The sequence below is a fragment of the Stylophora pistillata genome, chromosome 5 (assembly GCF_964205215.1).
Source record: "Stylophora pistillata chromosome 5, jaStyPist1.2, whole genome shotgun sequence".
In the NCBI taxonomy this organism is placed as follows: Eukaryota; Metazoa; Cnidaria; class Anthozoa; order Scleractinia; family Pocilloporidae; genus Stylophora; species Stylophora pistillata.
In genome coordinates, this window is record NC_142523.1 from 1,673,890 (window position 1) to 1,696,294 (window position 22,405).

At 40.3% G+C, this 22,405-nt stretch overlaps 3 pseudogenes; 1 reads left to right on the forward strand and 2 right to left on the reverse strand.

Annotated features, from left to right (window-relative positions):
* The window catches only part of LOC148729783 (uncharacterized), a 142,417-nt pseudogene that overhangs the window by 103,371 nt on the left and 16,641 nt on the right, over positions 1–22,405 (forward strand).
* Positions 9,585–10,699, reverse strand: LOC148729788 (uncharacterized; annotated as a pseudogene).
* On the reverse strand, positions 11,859–13,007 carry LOC148729789 (uncharacterized; annotated as a pseudogene).

Genomic DNA, 22,405 nt, shown 5'->3' on the forward strand with positions numbered 1-22,405 from the left:
CCTGACTATGAATCAGTAGAATTCACATCAAACTTCAACTTACAGGTAATTCTCGTTTAAGCTTTAAATTCTACCTTATCATAGTCTACGTCACGAAGGAAACACGTGAGATTTCAAAGCCCTGTAGTCACGAACAAAGACAACAAAAATAAGTTTGGCAGACTGTATTTGCCTTTAACAAAACTGAGCCAAAATTACATGGGGTATTGATTGGTTTCTGGTAAAACTTAGCGAATGTTCCGCAGTTAGATCATCCTGCAGATTCTAGAATAACTTCTAATGGGGTTCTTGCCTTGGCAGTAGCACTGGTGGATGCTGCCCTAGTGCTGTGGGCCCCAAGTTTTGTGGTACCTATGCCCGCATTTCAAGACATTTTTGATCCAACGTGCAATTGTGTCCTTGCTAACAGATTTAAATGGTTTCTGAAAACTCAACAGTAACTGATTTCTATCAGTGTCACCCCTATGAGCACTAGTCTTATCAACATATGCTTTCAAGAGACGAATAACACGTAAATTAGGCTCCTGGTCAAAAGCTTCCAGTTCAATAGGCTTGTGATGTTTCCCTGGTCTAAAGTGCTTCTGGAGGCTGGTCAAATAAAAAATACATTTCTTGTCTGACATATCATATGCTTAACAGCTACGCAGTGGATGGTTTGTTTTCGCTGATCAGTAAACAGAGCCAGTAACCGAACAACTAAATGTAAGTTTCTTAAGCGAAATGTCCTCATCAGGAGGATAGGAATGTAGATGATTTAATACTTGACTGACATCCCAGATAGTTTCATAACGTGGTAATGAGGGCTTCTGTTCAAAAACGCCCTTCAGAAATCGCTTTACTAAAGGGTGTGTACAAAGGTAGCAGAGCCACTAATGACAAGTATTGTTGAAATGGCCGATCTTACTGTGTAAACTCCACTATAACCAACACCTGACTTGACTAGTTCTGCAAGAAAGTTTATCCCTTGAGCTACAGTAGCTGAAATAGGACTGATCCCTTTGGAGTTGCAGTAATTTTCCCACTTGGAAATATAGTTCGGTACTGCTTTTTGGTCCCGTCTCTCCAGGCACACAAGATGATATCTGAAGCTGCTTGTGAAAGACCGCTTGCATATGTATTTTTTTTAATTTTATTAATTTATTGATTTATCACAGATTCCAACAATTAAGAGGCTCTTCTTCTGTAACAATACTAATCTAATTTAAGTATATATATATATATATATACACTATATATATATAGCACTGCACTGATGAGGCCCAGAAGGCCGAAACAGTACTGTCTGCAGTTAGATATAGCTCTTTGGCATACAAAGCTTTGCTTTCATGTCCAAATTGAGCACTCTAACTAGGATGAGTCATTGCTCTGCAATTGCGCATGCTCGCTAGTGTACTCTAGTTTGAGCACTCTGGCATGGCTTAGACGATACCACAAAGGTTGGATCGTTTGGGGTGACCATATTGGTTCTCCTCCATCCTAGCATTAGCACTGCACTGATGAGGCCCAGGTCTCGCATGGTAAGTGTTGCTTCATACTCTTGTAGTTTGAAGTTGGTTCTGGTGTTTTTCGAGGTCTGAGTTGGATAAGTGAGTACCTGCCGGGAGGGAAAACTTGCGACTTTTTCCTCCCTGGCAGTGGTTGTTTTCTTTGGTTCCGTTTTGGTCGCCCATCCCTTTTTTTGGATTTCTCGGTCGATCCGAACTTGCTTTCCTTTTTGCTTTTTCTCTGTTTCGGTCACCCATCCCTCTGACTTGTCTTTGGGTTGGGTCCGAGTTTCAGCATGGTCGTGTCCTTTAATAGGACCATCGACGTTGACTGTCAGGGGCTCCCTGAGGAGGTACTTTTCTCGGAAGCGGTTGGTTTGTTGCTGGGTTTTTTTGACCGTGAGTCTGACCATCGGGTGGCTGCGGTGCAGGCATGTCCTGGCCGTGTTGCGAGAGTCACTTTTGCTGAGAACGGCGATGCTGCTAAGTTATTTTTTGAGGAGCTAGGTGTCATCAAGTTGGGCGATGTAGAGTGTAGGGTGGTTAAACCCCCTCCTCCTCCTCCCCAGCTTACTACTGTTGTAGTCTCTTGGTTTCCCTTTGAGGGATCAAACGACGCCATCAGCACAGCTTTGTCCGCATATGGTACGGTCAAATCTGTTCGCAATCAGGTTTGGCCCGGAAGGCCTTCAGTGTCCACCGGGTCACGCATTGTCCAAATGGTTATTAGGAATGTCATTTCACCGTTTATTTCTATCCGTGGCGTCCGCTGTAAAATTTGGTATAGGGGGCAACCCCTCCAGTGTACTACTTGTCATAAAGTTGGTCATAAGTCGGCGGAGTGTCCCCTTAGGGGCAAATGCTTCCGATGCCGTCAAGGTGGACATCTAGCTAGGAACTGTCAGGCGACCGTGGGTGCTCAACCTGCTGTAGACACATCAGTAGAGATGGACATACCCTCGTCTGTAGCTCAAGAAAATGATGTGACAGCTGAGACAATTGCTCCCGTCCCTAATGACGTTGTTGCTGAGTCTGAAGAGTGCGATTATAACCTTGAGGCCAGCGAGGACCGTTTTCCAACCTGCACATCGGTTGACCAAGTACCATCAGACAATGTCTCCCGTAAACGCGCTGCTCCCCAGACTTCTCCGGTTTCAAAAGGAACTGTAAAGAAGCCTGCTACAACGGATACAACCCAGTCGATTTCCGTACCAGTGGCTAATAAGATAACCGCGCCACCCTCCGTTACGTCGGTCATTTCTTCCAAGTCCAGAAGTGAAATTCTCGAATTGCTATCCACACCTCCTGGCCTTTCAGGGGATAGAGTAGACCTCCTACGGTTAACATCACACCTTCAAGTTCCTCCTGGTTCAATTGCCTTTGTTCTCAACCCGCAAAATGGTCCTCCTAGACATGTGCTAAAGTACACTCCGAAGAAATAGTTTAATATTAGTTTAAAAATTTAAAACCTAAAAATGAAAACTAAAAAGTAGTTTAAGTTATTTAAGTTATCGAGTGTGTGTGTTCAATTTTTGGTGTGAGTGTGTTAATTTTTGTTGAGGTGGGGTTCGATTCCCCAGCGAGTTTGGTGTCTGGTGACCCTCGTTTCTGGTGGACCCCAACCCTAAGGCATTGCACGCTAGCCATGGGTGGGATTAGTCCTGTTGGTCGGCGGGCATTGCACACGCCCTTCATCGGGGGCCCGGCCGTCCACCTTAAACATAAAAAAACTGCACTGATGAGGCCCAGAAGGCCGAAACAGTACTGTCTGCAGTTAGATATAGCTCTTTGGCATACAAAGCTTTGCTTTCATGTCCAAATTGAGCACTCTAACTAGGATGAGTCATTGCTCTGCAATTGCGCATGCTCGCTAGTGTACTCTAGTTTGAGCACTCTGGCATGGCTTAGACGATACCACAAAGGTTGGATCGTTTGGGGTGACCATATTGGTTCTCCTCCATCCTAGCATTAGCACTGCACTGATGAGGCCCAGAAGGCCGAAACAGTACTGTCTGCAGTTATATATATATATATATATATATATATATATGTAGTAACTAATTAAAAGTATAATAACAGTAATAAAATTAACCAATGTAACTTATCGAGAGATATTAAAATATACAATACATATTATGTGGATTCAAGACCGATATTTAGCAAGCAAATTTTTCTTAGCACTACGGCTAAACACGTGTTTTAAAATGTTTCTTGTTGTTATCGGGAGTCTATTGAACAACGTTGCCGCCGAGTGCTGGAAAGTTCCGGATTCTCTAGGAGTAAAAAGTACGGGTGCTGTTGATGATCTTAGATCATAAGCAGTTACTTCATGGGGAGTCAGTTTCAGATACTCAGGAAAGCTATTATTGTCGTACAATGATTTATGAGCGAGTTTGAGAATATTGAATTAAACGTTTTCTTTAACTAGTAACCAGTTTAACTTAATAATATCCTCGATACCTGCAAATTTTCTTCTGACAAAGCCAGCACGTACATTCTGTAGACGTTGGAGACGCTCTTCTAGATAAACAGGCAAGGGATGAAATACCGTGCAAGCATAGTTCAGCTTTGAGAGAACTAGGCCTTCTGCGAGATGTTTTTCTAACGTGGAATGGCGCTAGATTTTTGAGCCTACGCAGAAAGGAGAGAGTCCCATATGACGAGCTTCGCAGAGAATCCACATGTGTGTTCCATGAGAGATGTTGATCTATGTGGACACCCAATAGCTTAGTACAAGAAATTCTCTTTAGCGCTGAGTCCCCGCAAACAATAGGAAGATCCCGTTCCTCTAAACTATGATAGCGTGACATCTGAGGTGTGGAGATGAGGAAAGACTTGAATTGGACGGTGTCGAATGCTTTGCTGTAATCTGCACAGACCATTAATGTCACCTCCCCTCTGCTAGACGCTCGTATCAGGGCATCTCGAATTCCTAATAGAACACTGGTAGTGGAATGTCCCTTGCGGAACCCCGAGATGGTTGGACCAAGAAGAGCTTCCTCGTTTATGTATTCAACAAGCTGGTGGAGCACTAAGCGTTCAAACACTTTAGAAAGCGTCGGCAGGATAGACACGGGGCGGTGATCTGCATCACATCGAGGTTTGCTAAGCTTGGGAATCGGAGAAATTCTTGCAATATTAGCACTAGGAAAACTTGATGCCACAATGCATCTGTTAATTATGTGCGTTATAGGGCCAGAGGTATAATCCTTTGCCAGTTACACAAACTTCACCGGTATCTGATCCATGCCAGTCGACGTGTCAGAACGAAGTTTACTTATTTCTTGATCCACATCTTGTCTCGTTACACAACGTAATTTAAAAGAAGAGCGGAAAGGCAATGGCCTCTCTGAAAAGGAGTGTACAAGTTCTATTAGGTCTGATCTTTCCTCTGGCTTGGTGCCCAGTGTTCTTTCATTAGTTGGATAAAGAATTCTTTCAGTCTATCCGGATCTGATTGAAAACGTTTGAGGCTGGAATGGAGAATACGATGAATAACTCTCCAGACTTCCTTAGGTCGTTTTGAAGAGAGTGCGTTGGTTACGAACGACCGTTGGGACTTATTAATTGTTGATTTAAGTTTGTTACGTACTTCTCTAAACGTATCCCAAGAATCATCAGTTTTCTTTTCATGAGCTTCACGTCCCAATTTATCACGCTCCGCCTGCAACTTGCGTATCTGATCGGAGTTCATCCATGGTGCAGGTGGACGTGTGACCTTCATCCTCTTAAGGGGCGCATGTCTCTCAATGCACTCACCAAAAAGTGTGTTGAACCCTTGCACCGTGTCATCTGGTGAGTATAAGCCGTAGATAACGGACAGAGGCAAACAAGCACAGTTCTTGACAAATTCATTTACATTCAGGTTCTTCTCCAATCTGATCCATTTGTACCGCGGCTGATAACGGGGCACACGCACATTAACGCATGCAAATATGCCCTCATGATCACTGATTGACCACCCAGGTATTACGTCTGTGGCAGTTATGCAGGACCGGCTGTTAGTAACAATGTGATCGATAAGCGTTTTTGAAGTACGCGTAATACGAGTTGGTTTAGTTACGTGTCGATAACAGCCAAGAGCTTCTAGAATAGACCGATACTGCTTTATAATGTTATCTGAAGGCTTCAGCATATCAACGTTTGTATCGCCAGTCAAGAAAAGCAGGCCATCCCATGAAACAGTAAGATGGGCCAGCAGTGATTCAAAAGCGCCTAGCCAATCTAGCGGGCTTAATCCCACGCGCTCTGATCTATAGATGACGCCGATCAACGCTTTGCTATGTTTATTTCGCCCTTGAATCTCAATCCACAAATACTCCATGTCTGGCTGAATCTTCTCAATGTCCTTCCTACGTTTATATTGGATAGAGTCGTTAATGTAAGCTCCCACGCCACCACCCCGGGAACCTTCGCGATTTCTAAAAAGAGCAGTGTAACCAGGCAGATTGACGTAATCCAAAAGGACGGGATGGTCCTTTAACCATGTTTCGTTCATTGTGATGATATCCATCGGAAGCTGTGAGACTAGAATTTGAAACTCATTAAAGGATGAGACCATACTCTGGCTGTTAAAATGCATTATGCTGAGGTGTTTAGAGTGTTCTTTCAGAGTCTCGGAGATCAAATCAGTGTTATTTTGTACTGCGTCATCCAATTCGTCCAACACATCAAAAGATGGACAATTATGGAACGGGAGAAGAGAAATCAAACATTTAGGACAAGTCCATGTAGTGCCAAAACATTTCACATTCAGTTCAGTGCACTTAATATGATGTTGCCCAAAACAAATATCGCAGGTTACGCTTTTTTGATTTTCGGCTGATAGTTTTCTCACAGTTGTCACATTTGAGGGTTACGGGTGCTCTGTGCGTATTCCTAATTATTTTTTGTTTACTTTCAGTACCTTGTTTCCCTGAACCGCATTTCACTGGGTCGGGGTTTTGTGCGATATCACCGGACCGTAACAATATTTGAAAAGACGCTGTTGAGTTTGAATAATATAACATTCTTCCTTTCGATCTGTTTGTCCTCCCGTGTTTTAGAAAATTCCATCGAGATGAGTGTAGAATATGTGTTGAGAACATGCTCACAAACCATGACCCTCAAGACAATTGTACATTGTTATTGTGATTGTTTCCTTTGTTCCCTTTGTTCAGTAGTAATGCCGTCTCCCAAGGAATAGTCGACCATGAGCTATCCAAAATCCGCTTTAAAGGCGAGACCAAGCCAATTTCCTAAAGAAAATCCTTTCCAAAGATCCAGCCATCAGTTAAAAACAGGGCAAGAGTACCATATAACCCCATAAATTAATTATGCATTCAGTCTTTGTTCAATTAAAACAATAGCGATAACAATAGAACTCCGCAGAGACTAGTAGTCTTTGTTTTCAAAATTTGGATTTTTTTTCTGTCTTTTTTTAAACAGGGTAAATCTGGCGCGTTTTGGCTTTGCCAAACGAAAAACTCAAGTAATTTTCCAGAGGTTTTTAATTTTGAAATATAACTGAATGTTTAGCTTCGCTTTGAAAGCGTAAAATTGGCCGGAAAATAACGTTAAGTCTACATTCAGGCTTTGAAGTTTGTCAATGCAAAGTTTAAATAAATGTTGTGTCTTACCTGTTCTTGTGGTTTCGGTCGATTCTTTCAATATCCTTTTGTGTCCTAGTGATGGAAATTGTTCGTGAAGGCCAGTGCATACAGCGATGCAAAGAAACCTTTGTATCTAGTCTTTCTGGACTTCATAAAGTTGGGCGATATGTTCGATAATGCTTCAAAAGGGATCGTTTCCGTAGTGCTGACGCCACATATATTCCTGTAGGTAGCCATCGAAAAGTCCTTTGGATGTTCCTGTTTGGGGAAAATCTCGCTTGATTCCCCACCATGTATTTTCGATGCCCTATGTGTGCGCACCGGTGAATTCCGGCGCATTGAGGCCATTCCATCGCAACCCGTTTTTTAAACATCGCCACTCGTACCCGTCTCGCGATAAAGCACGTCGCGTCCAGCTAAGTTCATTGCTGCACCCAGCTCGGGGACATTTTACCGACGTCGTAAGCAGGTTGTGATCCTTACACCACTGTATGCACCGGTCGTGATCCGATACTATTCGAGAAAGTCGAATAAAATTCAGTCTCTCCATCTCCGAGTTGTTGTTGTTCTTCTTTCTATCCTCTTCTTTCGTTGATGTTATTAGAAAGAGGTATGAATAAGTTTTGTTTTCTATGTGGTATTTGGCCAATCATAGAGAAGAAGAAATGTATTCTTTAGTGCAAAGGGGACCTTTGGTGCATTATATCAATGCACATATTGTTATGAAAATTATTTTACTGAAAGGTAAAAGAAAAAGTAGCTTTTGGAGAGGAACTCCTAACTGGTTTGCGTAGCATAATGGTAAGGCTATGGTTTGATAATGGTCTGATAATAACGCGTTGTCTGAGGAACGATGGTTCAAGGCTCAGCAGAACTTCCAAGAAGGTAAAAAGGAAAGAAAAGAAAAAAAAACGAGGAGAAGTTATTGGGAACAAAGGGGAGAAGGGAGAAGATCGTGAGAAAGAAATGGAGACGAAAAAGCCGCTTACAATCGAATTCTCTTTTATTGAAGCTGTAAGTACTTATTAGCAATGTATATATTCTAAACCCATGGGAATAAACAATGGGGTGCATACATAATTAATGAAATTGATTGCATAATTAATGTATGGGGTTATATGGTAACCTTTCCCGAATTCGTCACGGAGGAATGACAGGAGCCGCGTAAGCCTTTCACGAATCTCGATTACATTCCAAGTACCCTCACCCTATCGCATTACCACCAAAGACCGCGACAGGATGCAGGTGACACAATTTTTGCTTTACGACACATCGCCTGGACTGGTCCCTTATTCCGTTATTCAATTTTGTGGCTGTTATTTCGGAAATGAATTCCTTAGGGGAGATGTCACTGACGATCGCATACGCTTCTCTGGTATGGACGAAGGGAGTTCGAAAAGACGAAATTTGATGAACACAACCACTGGTAATGCTATAGTCGTTTACTTATAACGTTTCTCGAAAATCACCATAGTTAGTACATAAATTCACCCACACCCTGTTAATTAGATATGCGTGATAGAGTAAACAATCTCGAATTCTTCTTAAAATCCGGTCGAGGGCAGTCTTAAGGACGACTCTTTGGGTAGCAGAAGTCAACATCAGAATCAAGTGGTTATTAGTGTATTATAAGTCTACTTCGTGTAAAAATGATTAGGCAGTTTAACCGTCATGTTATTGGCTGTAAAACTCACTGACCAGATTAGCACAACTTTAAGGATGTCGAAACGTCAGTCACCTACCGACAACAGTCCGTCTCAGGACTGTCATCTAGACGATCAAAAATCGCGAGCAAACTATCTAAAAACTAGTAGCCAGATTTCTCCCTGAGTTATAAATCAAGGGTAAAACCATTTTAACCGTCTCGAAAAAAAAAAAACAAACCGTGAACACAACAAAACAACAGAGGAGCCGGCTGAGCGCGGAGCGGCCATCGAAGCCTTTGAATGCAAGCTAATCATAGTTGACCATGTCTGGTGATCAGTCGACCTTATTGCCTGAGAAAGGCTCGCAGTATGCAGTCAAATCGTTGCGATCCACATCGGAAATCACTTCATAGCGAGAGCAAAAGAATAGCTCGGCTTTGTCTTGCCTAATTTTTTCTGAGTCAATCATCTTTGTCTCTCTATATAATAAGCTGAGTGAAAATGTCGCGGGCAGTGTCTGTGGGCAATATGAAGCGGGCAAGATGGGCCCCTCTAACTCGTTTGAGTTTGATCCTGCGTTAGAAAAAAGATTGCTTGGAGCGGACGCAGAAAGTTTGTGACTTTTTAACAATGTCGGCGATAGAGTCGCAAAAAGAAGCAGAAGAAGATAAAACAAAGAAAACATAAGCGACTCTAATGTGTTTATTGTACTACAAAAACAGTTGCTTTCTTTCCTGTTAGCGCGTCGCGGGGAGCTCTTGGAATGAGGCGCTACTTTTCGAGCGCCTTACTCCAAGAGCTCCCCGCGGTGCGTTAACATCAACATATTTTCGCTGACTTTTTTCGACTCACGCGACGGACTTTTAAAGTAGGAGCGACTGCTTGAACTCTATTCTTTCCCTGCTCTTGAAATGGTTAAGTCGTCCTTGATTCTTAATCGCTTTAAAAACGAAACCGTTTTCAGCCTCAACACTACGCCCTTCTGTGTGCCACGCCTTCCTTTTCACCATTGCTGGGAGTACGTCTTTGCTCCAACGTTTCCAGAAGGAGTCCACAATTTTCTGCATAGATTCTACGTGGTGTTGCGGGATTTTCGTGTCGTTGAATGGACCTTGAGGAACTTCCGATGTTACCCTTCCAAACATTATGTCGTTCGGACATAAATATTTGCCATTATCCGGGTCATTTGGAACACGGCCGATAGAGCGTTGACTTAGGAGATTTTCGACTTTCGGCAAGCCTGTGTACAGCTCGAATGGACTCAGAATCTGTTCTCCAATTGCTTTCTTTAGGGAACGCTTACAACTTCTAACGAGTGCTTCAGCACATCCGTTCTGATGAGGGGCAGCTGGAGCAATGAGCAGCTAGTTGATGCTTCTTTCAGCGCAGGAATCATGGAGTTTGTCAGAATCTAAACCTTCGACCATTTTACCTAGTTCCCGCTCTGCGCCAACCATCTGCGACCCATTGTCCCTCAAAAGCACTGCCGCGTATCCACAGATGGAAAAAAATCCTCTTAGCACCTGGGTAAACTCCACTGTTGAGAGGTCAACTGGTAATTCCAGATGGACGACTCTTGTGTTTAAGCAGGTGGAGATGACGCCATAGTGCTTTTTAGTCTGGTTGCACCCTCTCACCACATTATTGGGACCAAACTAATCGCATGAGGAGTATTAGAAGGGCGGCGTTTGTGCTACCAATCGGAGTGCCGGAAGGTTTGCCATTAACTGCGTTTCTGCCTTGTGTGCCATTTCTCGACAAGGAATACATTTAAATTTCTCAGCTTTACTGAGCTTGTTCCCCTTCTGGACCCAGTATATTTCATTTCTTGTTTCTTCGGCCTCTTGCTGCCCACAAACACACGGTTTAATTTCTACTCCCATGGCCTCAGTCTTCCAAAAATCTCACATTTGTACTAGTGCAGCAAATCTTACATGGTGGACGCGCCCATGCACTTGTGTTTCACCTGACGGTCCATCGAAGACCACCCATCCTAGAAGCGTTTTCCTCGCAACAAACTATCCAGATTGCCTGGTCTGTCCAGTATGCATCTGGGCGCGGTCGATTCCTATCAGTAGATCTACAGGATTCTCTGCGCATCCTTTCCTTTTCCTGTCAAAGAAGCTTGGTTTAAGTTAGACTGCTGAGAATTCTTCACTTATGCACGGGATTCCAATTGCCTTGATTGAGAATATCTCGGTGTTGTCGGATGATGACACGGGAACTTTGTAAAATTAGTCTTGAATGTCCCCCCTTCTCCTCCCGCTTTCGTAATTGTGTTAAACGAAAAAACTAGCGTGAGCTAGTTTTAATTATCTTGCGGTAATATACACTTTAAATAAGATAATCCTCTTGATGAATGAGAGAGTAATTTGATGTGGAAAAAGTTAGTCGAACTCACGATCAAGAAAATACTTCTTAAATATTAATTGACACCTTTAACACCTCTTTCTTTAAGGTGACCTTAAGGGTAAATACGTTGTACTTTTCATCGTCCGCACTGAATTTGTAATCAAATGCAATTGACTCGCGCGAATAACACGTAGTCTTTCTGGGGGTGGTACTTGTGTATGCCCCCTCTCCCTCGAATCCTATTTATTCTTTTGTTATGTGACAAACTTCAAGGACTGTTTTCGTTTTTGTTATTTTGTTAATAGCAATTCAAATTTACAAAACGGTTTCTTTATAATTTTCATATTACCAATTTTGATTCTGTTTTGGCCGATATTAACCACAAAATTATGAAATTTTAGGTAAAAAGTCATTTTGGAAGGAGTAAACAAACCGAAGGTACATACTTAGCATGTGGGAATTGTTATACGTAACTCAGCATGATTCGCCTGTAAAGTGAAAAAAAAGTGATGTTGATCAAATATTGACAGATTGTTGATTGTCGTCTTTATAAGCTGGTGACCAACATTTTCCTTGCGAGAGCTGAACTAGTCCCAATAGTTGAAAGTTGTACTTAGAAATCGAGCCAGAAATAAAAGAAGTATACAGTGAGTCCTAGAAAAATCTTCTAACAATTGTCACAGCAGTGTCGTTTCCTTTGAGCCCCAGTCCAACTGCTGTTTCTTCGCGGATTTGTCAAGGAGAGTTTTGCTTTGCTTTTGGAACCCGTTTTGACCGTAAATCTTTCATGTTATCACCAGCAAAAGAGTTTCGTGTGGCTCGGAGAGAAACACGACGCTAACTTGAACTGCAGTGCTTTTGTGAAGCAACGGGTGATGAAATTGCATGTATCCATTATCAGTTTTCGTACACTTTCGACGTCTTCTACATTTATCAACTCAATGATCTCTTCCGGCTGTTTTCATGCAACTAAAATAAACATGGTTTTCTTTGAGAGCTTGATACACTGGTCGATACCGAGTACAGCGAATTTGGGGCATTCATCTGGCCAATGGGACGAGCTTTTAAAGTACCTGCATTTGTACCACTTCTGGTTGGGTGTGTCGACTTGAAAGGGACCGACTAGATCTCAATAAAGCAGTAGCACGCATACGTGACTTCATCTCTACATCCATCCACTTCATCAGTCGCTCTAAAGTTACTTTTTCTCCCTGGCGCTCCAAGTATCGTGACCAAACCTTTCGATCATCCGAACACATTTTCTGCTCGATTACAGATAGCATGTGACTATTGTCCATGTCATTTTGAAAACCGACCTCCTTCCTTCAAAGTGTTGAAACTTTGTTTAACTGGTGAACTAAGTCGCAAAATCTCGCATCTTCTCCCAGATGCAGAACTTTAAACTTTATCACGTTTTGAGTGGTCGTATCGGACACGAACCTTGGATCTCCGTAAATAGAGTCCAAATAATCCCACGCTGCGTCATAGTCCTAGCCTATCCCTTGAATTTACTCTAGCGGCCTATCTAGTGGTCTGCTACACAGCCGTTCTTAGGGTCGTCACGCGACGCTCCTCCATGCGCGAAGGAAAGTTATCGCACCCCTTTTGCTGTACTTTGATTTTATCGTATGCTTAAAATCGGCGCGAAAAAAGGCATACTCTCTTACGTCTCCAGTAAACTTGGGCAGCTGAGGATTTTCCTACTCAAAACCACAGGCGCCAGTTGTAACATTGGAGTTGGTTTGGATGCTATCATTTACTTCAGTCCCAGAAAAAAAGAATGTGTTTTCATGGTTTGAGGTGACATCATCATTTACGCAACTTGTACTTTGATGTGTGTTAATGGGATGATCATTGCCGGAACTTACACCGGGGTCTTTGTCTTTTATTTGCGTACATACTAGGAATTCCTCCACCTGGCTAAGCAGCACCATTATTTTTTGGCTTTAGAGGCTGTAGATGTATCATAAGTTCTCAACGGGCCCTTTCCCTTAATCAAGAAAGAATCCAAATTTATTTTTGCGCCCATTTCCAGCGACATAAAGTCTTCTTGGCATTCCCTCATACATCCCTCTCGAACTTCGAACTCGTGATAAGGTTCAGGCGCTTAATTCTTGTATTCACAAGATATGATTGTTAAATCTCACTGCTGTGATACATTTCCTTGTAATTACGTTATAAGAATTTGGGGTTAGATCAAGATAACTTCTACCGGATAAGTTTGAGTATTCTCATTACCTGTTGGTTGAGTAATGTATGAATAGTACAGGGAGAAGTTACATGTTTATTATCCAAGGGAGTTAAATGGGAATGATATTCGTAACAGCTGTAACCGAATGAAGTTTTATCATTCGCAGACGATACGAATCTTTTATATGTAGATAAAAACTCAAAATCCCTGGAATCTACAGTAAACGATGAGAAGGTGTAGTCTGATCGTCCGGGTGAGTGTAGTCCTGAGAAGGACTGTTGTCGGTGGTAGTGACTGACGTTTCGACAACCTGTGCGGAAGTCATCATCAGAGTCAAGTGAATGATTGTTGTCAGTAGAATGTTCTTATTCCAGTTCGTGTAAAATGATCGGTTGGTTTTGCCGTGATGTTATTGGCTGTAAGACTCAAGGGACGTAAGTCGGTCGTGATTGGTCTGTTTCGATCTGTCGGTAAAGTTAGGTCGTTCTTTTTCGGTCGTTTGTGATGTTTATGTCGTGAATGAGTCGTTTGTATGGAGCGGGTAGTTGTTGACATCTGTTTAGCAGTCGTAAAGCTCTGTAAGCTTTACGACTGCTTAATAGCAAACAAATTATCTCCAAACATTAAAAAATCTAATTACCTTGTTTTTCGACCAAGACAAAAAAATGACAAATACGAAGTTAAAATTTTAAAATATTCAATCATCATACCAACTCTTACACGTCTTTGGAACGTAAAAGTTATGTTAAATATTTAGGCGTGCTTATTGATGAGAACCTCTCCTGGAAACAACATATTTTACACATAGCCTGTAAAATAAGCATCATGATTGGTATTATTGCTAGGCTAAGACATCGCGTACCTCTTAATACTTTACAACATATATACAGATCACTGATTCAAACCTATTTATTGTATGGTATAACAGCGTGGGGCCAAGCAGATAAAACTCACAGAAACAAAATTCTACGTCTTCAGAAACGTGCCCTTCGCCTTATGTTCTTCTGCGATTATAAAACAAACGCAGTACCCTTCTTCATTTCTTCAAGTCTATTACCTCGAGATCTTCTTTATTTCAAGTCAATTGCCATCTTAATCCATGACGTCTCAAATAACACGTCGCCACCTCAAATAAGTAATTTATTCAATTACCAACATGATATTCATTCACATAACACAAGATCATCAACAAGAGGCAACTTTTTTCTTGAATGCTCTCGATTAGACAAGCAAAACATGTCTTTTTCAAGAAACGGTGTTAGAATCTGGAATAACCTATCTGATGAAATTCGTCAAATGCCGAAAGCGAAATTTAAACACAACATTCACTAATGCTCCTTCAAACACTTTCGGAGGCAAATGAGTATATTTATCTACTGGACTTGAATATGCCTTAAAAATTTTTCCGAAGAAGGTACAGATCGACTCAGAAATAGTGATTTGTGTTCTCTGACTTACAGATAAAAAGAGAAAGACTTTCAATAATCCTTTGATATCTTGTCCACAGGGATTCCTTTTGAAAATGATTTGACTAAGCAGGGTGGAACTCTTTTCTGTTTATGGTCAATTACTTTGAAAGGAAAGGAATTTCTTAGTCAGGTAATGATTCTTTTCATGCAGATTGTGTCACATTCACATCAAGTTACAGCCAGGGAGCAAGAAAAGAGGAAGCTCAAAAGCTCTCAGCGTATCATTACATATCTGTTGAGGGTCTGTACTTGGAATTTACCATCTGTTGATTTTATTTATGATTAAAGTGAAGATGGTTTTCCGAAAGAATCTTAGTATATCATGTCAGATTTTTGTTTCTAAATTGCTCATTTTTCGAAAAAATTATTTCAACTGGGAGCAGTCTAGACTCAGGATTTAGCATTAATGGTAGCAAAAAGCTTAGAGCTTGAGAAGGTACAAATAAGGGAGAGAATCGTAAATCAGATTCAGCTCCTTCCAATCATGACCGGTAATTTAAAAGCTTACTACACAAACAGTAAAGAATACGGAAAATAATCTCAGGTAAAAATTACAAAAACTTACTTTATATTTATTAATTTTTTAATTAATTGCGACTTTAATTCATCGTTCACAAAATAAGATTGAGCCAATCCTATACTGCGATCATTAAAGCAGTTAGTTTACCCACGTTTAGACAATTTTAGTGCATTCCGATTGTCGAAAACCAAAGAAGGGTATGAATGGAAAGAATAGCGGAATATCAATTTGCCTCAACTTGAAGAATATCAGCTCAACTTGTTTCATCTCGAATCAAGTAGAGGCGTCATCCTCATTGTTCAGAAATTATCTATATTCGTTAATGAACCAGGAGTTAGTCCGTAAGACTGTCGCAACTCATTTGAAACGTAAAAGTATTTAAATACCATTGTAGGCCCGTTGAAGTGCGGTTTATTTAAATAATCTTTTTCCATTGGTTGATAATCTTTTCTCACAGCATTACGGTACAAGTCAATGGCTCCTTCTTTGGAAAACACCGAGGAACAAACTAACTTCTACAGGCTTTGTCACGTTGTCACTGATGTACTAACCGAAGGCATGCGGGAAATCTTTAAAAGAGAATTTGACAAACGCCATAAGGATACCACGGGAGAGTAGAGAGATACACCGAAAAAGGAATGGAATTTTGGAACGTTGTATCCCGATGAAACAGAATTAGAATCGCCCATCTCTTGAAAACTATGCTTTAATTCTATCGCATGCTTAAAATCGGCGCAAAAAATAACATACTCTGTTACGTCTCCGGTAAATTTGGGCATCTGAGCCTTTTTCATCTTAAAACCACATGCGCCAGTTGTAGCATCGGAGGTGGTTTGAATGCTATCATTTACTTCATTCCCAGAAACAAGGGACGTGTTTTTATGGTTTGAGGTGACATTAATCCAAATCCAAAGAATTATTAATTTTATCAAACCCATTTAACTCCCTAGGACAATAACCATGTAACCTCACCCTATAATATGCATACATTACTCAACCAACAGGTAATGAGAATACTCAAAATACAAGTGCATCCATCATTCAATTCTTAAATTCAAATGAATTTAAGAGAGGGTAAACCAACACGGCTAAATTGGACAGTCGCCCTTCTAAGTGCACTTACCTATAACAGATACATGACATGATACATGATGTCTCGTACTCCTTCTGGGAGGAATATACACGAACGACTCCAAGCAGAAGTTCAACCTCATCATATGTCCAACTTAAATTTGCATCTTTGATGGCGTTTTGTTGTCATCGATCGAGGCAGGAAACAGGATTAAAACCGTCCAATCAAGAATGCTTGCGGATTTATTGACAGGTGTAAACGGTTGGGTATCCGGATAAACTTTTACTGTGAACGCCTACGAATCTGATAACTCTTATGATCGATGGATTCGGTTACATTTAGGAATCCGAATCTCCTTTAATTTAGTGTGGACCCATAGGCGGCGAAGCAGGGGAGGCACTGCCCCGCCACGTTTTGGTCCCGATAAGATCGTTAACGCAGCATAAAAAAGTTGCAAAATATTAAATCTCGTGATCTTTTCATAAATCCCTGTATCAGCATCGCGAGAGATGTTGTAAAACATTTTTTCACTACTCCAGCCTGTGTTCGAGAAGGCTATGAACTGCAGCAATTTTTCATTAAATTAGACAGCGCGTGTAGGAAATGAGACAGGATTTAATTTTGTCTGAGGGAACGACATTGAACGCTAAGCTGAAAGATTAAAGACTATGCCGGAAAAAAATGAAAGCAAGTCACAGATCGATGATAGACACACTCGAAACTGTAAAGATTGCAAAGGCGTTTGCTTGTGCCACCGAACAACGCAAAGAGCATTTTGGAAAGTTTTGTGTCATGCGCATGGCTAGGTGTGGGATGACCGTCACTGCGAACTTCTTGAGATGTTTATAGCTGTATGATGTTCTTGCTTTTCTTTTCAGTTAAAACGACGAAACAACAAAGCAGGTGAAGGAGAAAAACACAAAAAGGTTTTTTTTTTTCGCAGTTTAATCATAAAAAATGACCAGCGGATAGCAGACACTATGCGAGGTGTTTAGGTGTACGATCCTTTGCAGTAAAGCACTATTTGAGCAACAGTGAAAATCAGACCTGAAAAAAAAAAAAAAAAAAAAAAAAATTCAGGCTTGTACGGGATTCGAACCACTGACCTCTGCGATACTAGTGCAGCGCTCTACCAATTGAGCTAACAGGCCAACTGGGAGCAAGCCATCAAATTAATTCGACATAAACCCGTATGATGATAAATCAAACAACAACAAACATATGAAACATATGTATGAACTGCGGTTATGAAACGTTTAGGTGTACGATCCTTCGCAGTAAAGCACTATTTGAGCAATAGTGAAAATCAGACCTGAAAAAAAAAAATTTCAGGCCTGTACGGGATTCGAACCACTGACCTCTGCGATACTAGTGCAGCGCTCTACCAATTGAGCTAACAAGCCAACTGGGAGCAGGCCATCAAATTAATTCGACATAAACCCGTAGATGATAAATCAAACAACAACAAACATGTGAAACATATGTATGAACTGCAATTATGAAACGTTTAGGTGTACGATCCTTCGCAGTAAAGCACTAGGTCTAATTAATAACCTAACTGCACTACCAAACTAATACAGATATATCAATGCCTATAATAACATATTCATACAGTAACAAAAGAACCGTCAGAAACAAATGTTGTAAAGATTATACATTTTTGTGAAACTTTTCCACAGACATAATAAATTGTTACGTTATGTCTTCATCTAGCAGGTTTGTAAGCAATAATCCTACACTTAAAGATAATTGATGCGGAATGATAATATAGTAAAAACCCGCATGCAAGAACACCAATTTTCGGGATTCAGGCTGATTGGGTTCTTATATATCGGGTATTTTAGGTGAAATCAGCCTGAAAGTGTTCTCAAGTGTTCTTAATTTTTTACTTCTAAAAAAATGTAGGGGATTCACTAATTATACAGTTGTTGTACATTTGCTATGCACAGCAAGTGAAATTACTAGCATTCATACAGAGATCTTAGTGCAATACCACAGTAAAGCTACAGACACTGTTCTATTAAACTGAAAAGGGAAGAGTTTTTTATAGATAAGAACAATTTTCAATTTTCAGGCTGAATGTGTGCTTATATATATGCTCCTTTTTTACCAAATTTCAGCCTGGGTGTTCTTAATTAACATGTTCTTGTGTGCGGGTTTTTACTGTAGTCATTTCCATCTTTTATGAGATTCAGTCATAATGTTAAGGAAAGTCAGTGAAGTTGCGATTGCTTTCTAGAATGTTATTTTCATCCCCTATAAATCCTGTACTACATAAAAACAATTTTTTAAAAATTCTAACCTTTTAGCGAACTATACGACCATAAGATAAAACTTAACAGTTGTAAACTTTTCGACCGGCATCCAGCTAGTATTCTTTATCAAAAAGTTATTTCACGAAGTAAGTGTCGTGTACGAATCACCACAACTAAGAGAACGCAAATGGAAAGACCATCTGCTAAACACAAAGAAAAAAACTTTAAAAAAATGACTTATTTTCTCAATCTTATTTCATTCGAAGTCGAAGACCACAATATGAATTCAGTTTCTTGGAAATGTAACAGAGCCCTGTTACGATTTTTCGTACCAGTTTAAATCAACGCGTTCGGCAACATACGCCCTAGCTTTCAGAATGCTTTTCTAAAGGATAGCGGTGGATGAAGCCCTACTATTCATGTTTCAAAATTTTGAATTGATTTGTAGATTCCCCTTTTATGACTGTCCAGCACACGCCCTTTGAATGTGTGAAATCGAGCCCCGTGGGCCCAAATAAAATTCATAATTTTTAGAACTTGGTGGTCATACGATAAAATACTTATGGATTTAGTTTCGTCAGGCCGAAAGGAAAAACATTTGGGTCTTCGTCACAGAGAACAGACCTCGCCATTTTCTCCGCTTCGGCCTCTTACTCAGTCAATAAGTACAAACATTCGCTATTTTGAATCGATCACCGCCTTCATCTAGACCGCGACGAGAGAAACTGTTTCAACATTTTGATGGATTTTTGTTAGGATGTGCCCGGGGACTGGTATCACATGTAAAATTTTTCTTACTACTTTTCTCAGTTCTTCTTCTTCTCATTATTTTTCTTACTAATATTCTTCCAACAAAGCCATGCAAAACAGACAGGAATTAAGTACCCAACTACATGCTTGAAAAATTGATCAGCAGTTTCCTTCCCATTATCCATTATATGGCTGCCCAGTAAAGACTGCCACGGCCAAAAGACAGATAGTTGCAAAAATCCAAGAAAAACTCCAGTAAAAAAACTGCGGCCGCGAAATGACGCCTTTCCCAGGAGATTTGTAATTTACCCTTTCCCGGGGTTTTGTCGAATAATAATACTGATAGACACAGTATGAAGAGAAAAAAACGATAAGGCAAATTCCAAGCATATGATAAAGACCCCATCTCGGATTGAGCAAGACACCAACTACAAGCCAACTGAAATGGTAAGCTACCAAGTTTGCACACATCAAATAAAAGACTAGCTTTACCTCTTTCTTTTCGAGGTCACGAAATGTACGAAAACTGTAACGACATATGGTAACAAAGAATGTGATACTGTGAGCGACAATAAATGGTACTATTACTTCGACATATACAGGAACATATTCTCTTTTATAAACATGAACTTTTATCACCTTAGCTATGTATACCACGATTAATATGAGAAACGAGAAAATACAAACGAAATCCATAGTCTTCTGCACAACAGTTGTCTGATTCTCCTGATTTTGCCATGCAAGGACGGCCAAAAATGGTCCACCCAGTACTGAAAAGAAGATGGAGCAGACTAACACCACCACAATCCGACTTCCGTGTCCCGTAGCAATAATATCTGACTCGTGTCCTTCCATAACACACTCAGCAGAATTCAGTCGTGGGTCCCTTACAGTTGGTTTGATGGCCAAATCCTCAAGCTATGCAACAGAACAAAAGGATTAATTACCGTAAACGCCAGTATAGAGTAAAAGCCGCAACTCAGTTTGTCAACTCAAATTTTGGAAAAAAATTTTTTGTGGAATCAAAAGAAATCACAAGTCTTTCTTTTAATTACTTCATCGACCTTACCATCAACCTGAAACTTTCGTTAAGCCACTAAGATTAAAAAAAATGCGTACATGTGTGGCTTACGAAATTAAGCTACTTTTAGTGTCTGGTGTCTTACTGAGTTTCTTTTAGAAGAGCTAACATCTGATTACCGCTGAATAGCTTTCAATATTGTTTCTGTTCATCAGTAAAACAGGATAAGTAGCATACAATAGTCCTGAAATGCTCATTTCAAGCTGAGGGTTAATGGCCAAACTATGTCATGGAGGTCTCATTTTGACAACAAAGGTTACACGTGTAACATGGGGGTTTTAGGAACTAAGAAAAACGTCAGTATCATCTCCCATAGTGGCTTGAGAGATTCAGTCATGATTTTGTTTTACGTAACGAAGTCAGTGGAATTTAGTTCTGAAGTTTGTAGGTTAATTATCTTTTCCAAGGCAAGTGATGTGAAATTCCCTCTAGGGAAGTATTTCATATGAATATTTTTTGACATTTTGTGTACCAGCACATGAGGACAAAACTTTGCAGAATGGCCAGGACATTAGGGAAATGGTGTAATCTACACCAAAAGCCATTGGGAGCTCGATTTGGTCAGAATATGTAACTGATTTCGGACAATACATTCATGTAAAGTATTAACACAATGCTGAGCGTAGGTTTCTATTTTCCGTAAGAGCGCAAAGTTCCATTTTCAGTTGGTTGAGAACAAAACATTTATTATAGCTATTGTATTTGGTGCATAGAAAGATTAGAACACAAGCAATATTTTAATGAATTGTATGTTTTATAGTATTCTGAAGTAAACTTACATTAACATTGCTAATAATTTTTAACCCAATAAGTTTTACAATTTGACCTGGAGGTTTTTATTTAATAGAAAGTTCAATAGACATAGAGTACGTGTCACCATAATAGATTTCGTGAACAGTAATGAGAGACATAAGTTAAAAATAACAGGGTTCAATGTACAGTTAAGTGCATGATAGTATCATACGATTTAAAGTACCACAATTTTTCAAGTTTTCTTATCAAAGAAACTGTAAAGTCATGCCTGTATGTTTCCCAAATTCAAGCTACCGGTAAGTGGAGATATGAAATGAGTAAGTGAACTGGACATCACGTAAATGGTTAACTTGACATGTCATCAGAATTTGTTTTTCAGCCGAAATCTGACTCAGGATTTTGTTAGTATTTATCAATATCCATAAAAATATCCAAGCTTTTGTTTATTTTGGTCAGCTACTGTGTGTATCAATCAGCACAACCTACTTTACGTATATCTGATTGGTTTCTAGTGTAATCTATTGTTGCTGAGCCTAGTTTACATTTGCACTTGAGTTTTGCACTTGAGTTTTGCACTAGTAATCCATGAAAAAGGCACCTAGCTGTTTTCAGCCAATCAAGAGTGAAGTTTTTCGTGTGTATATCAGTATTCGGATGAATTAACCAAAACCAAACAAGTAACTGAAAGGAGTCGGAGTCTACCAAATAATAATTAAAAGTTTTTCTGGTTAGGCTGGAGTTGTCTTCATTCACAAGCGGGTTTTTTTTTTTATTAATTTGGATCTGGACTTAATTAGTATTGCTAATAATCTTCAACTCAAAATATCAAAGTACTTACAGAAGCTAGAACATCCTCTAGGTGCTTCTTTAATATCCCCTTTGTCACATCACAGCAGGAAATTGAAATTGTTATTTTCAGCATCTGAGTGCGCCTGGTGACCTGGATTGCTCCTAAAGACCAAAATTCAAGGACTGTGGCAGGAAGAGCAGCATAAAGGCAAGATATGCTCCAGGTGTACTTGGCAGCTGGAGTCGAAAGGTCCGTTTCATTAGGGCCATAGACGTTTACAAACACACGGACTGAAGAGGGGCTCTTTGGTGGGTAAAGAGCTAATTCAATATGAAAACTGTTTTCTGACTTTGTCAAGACGTTATAGACTTGTTCATCGGTGATTTTGTCACAGGATGTTGTGGAGTGGACAGGACTGCTACAATTGTTGGCTACTGCAGCTTCAGTCCCA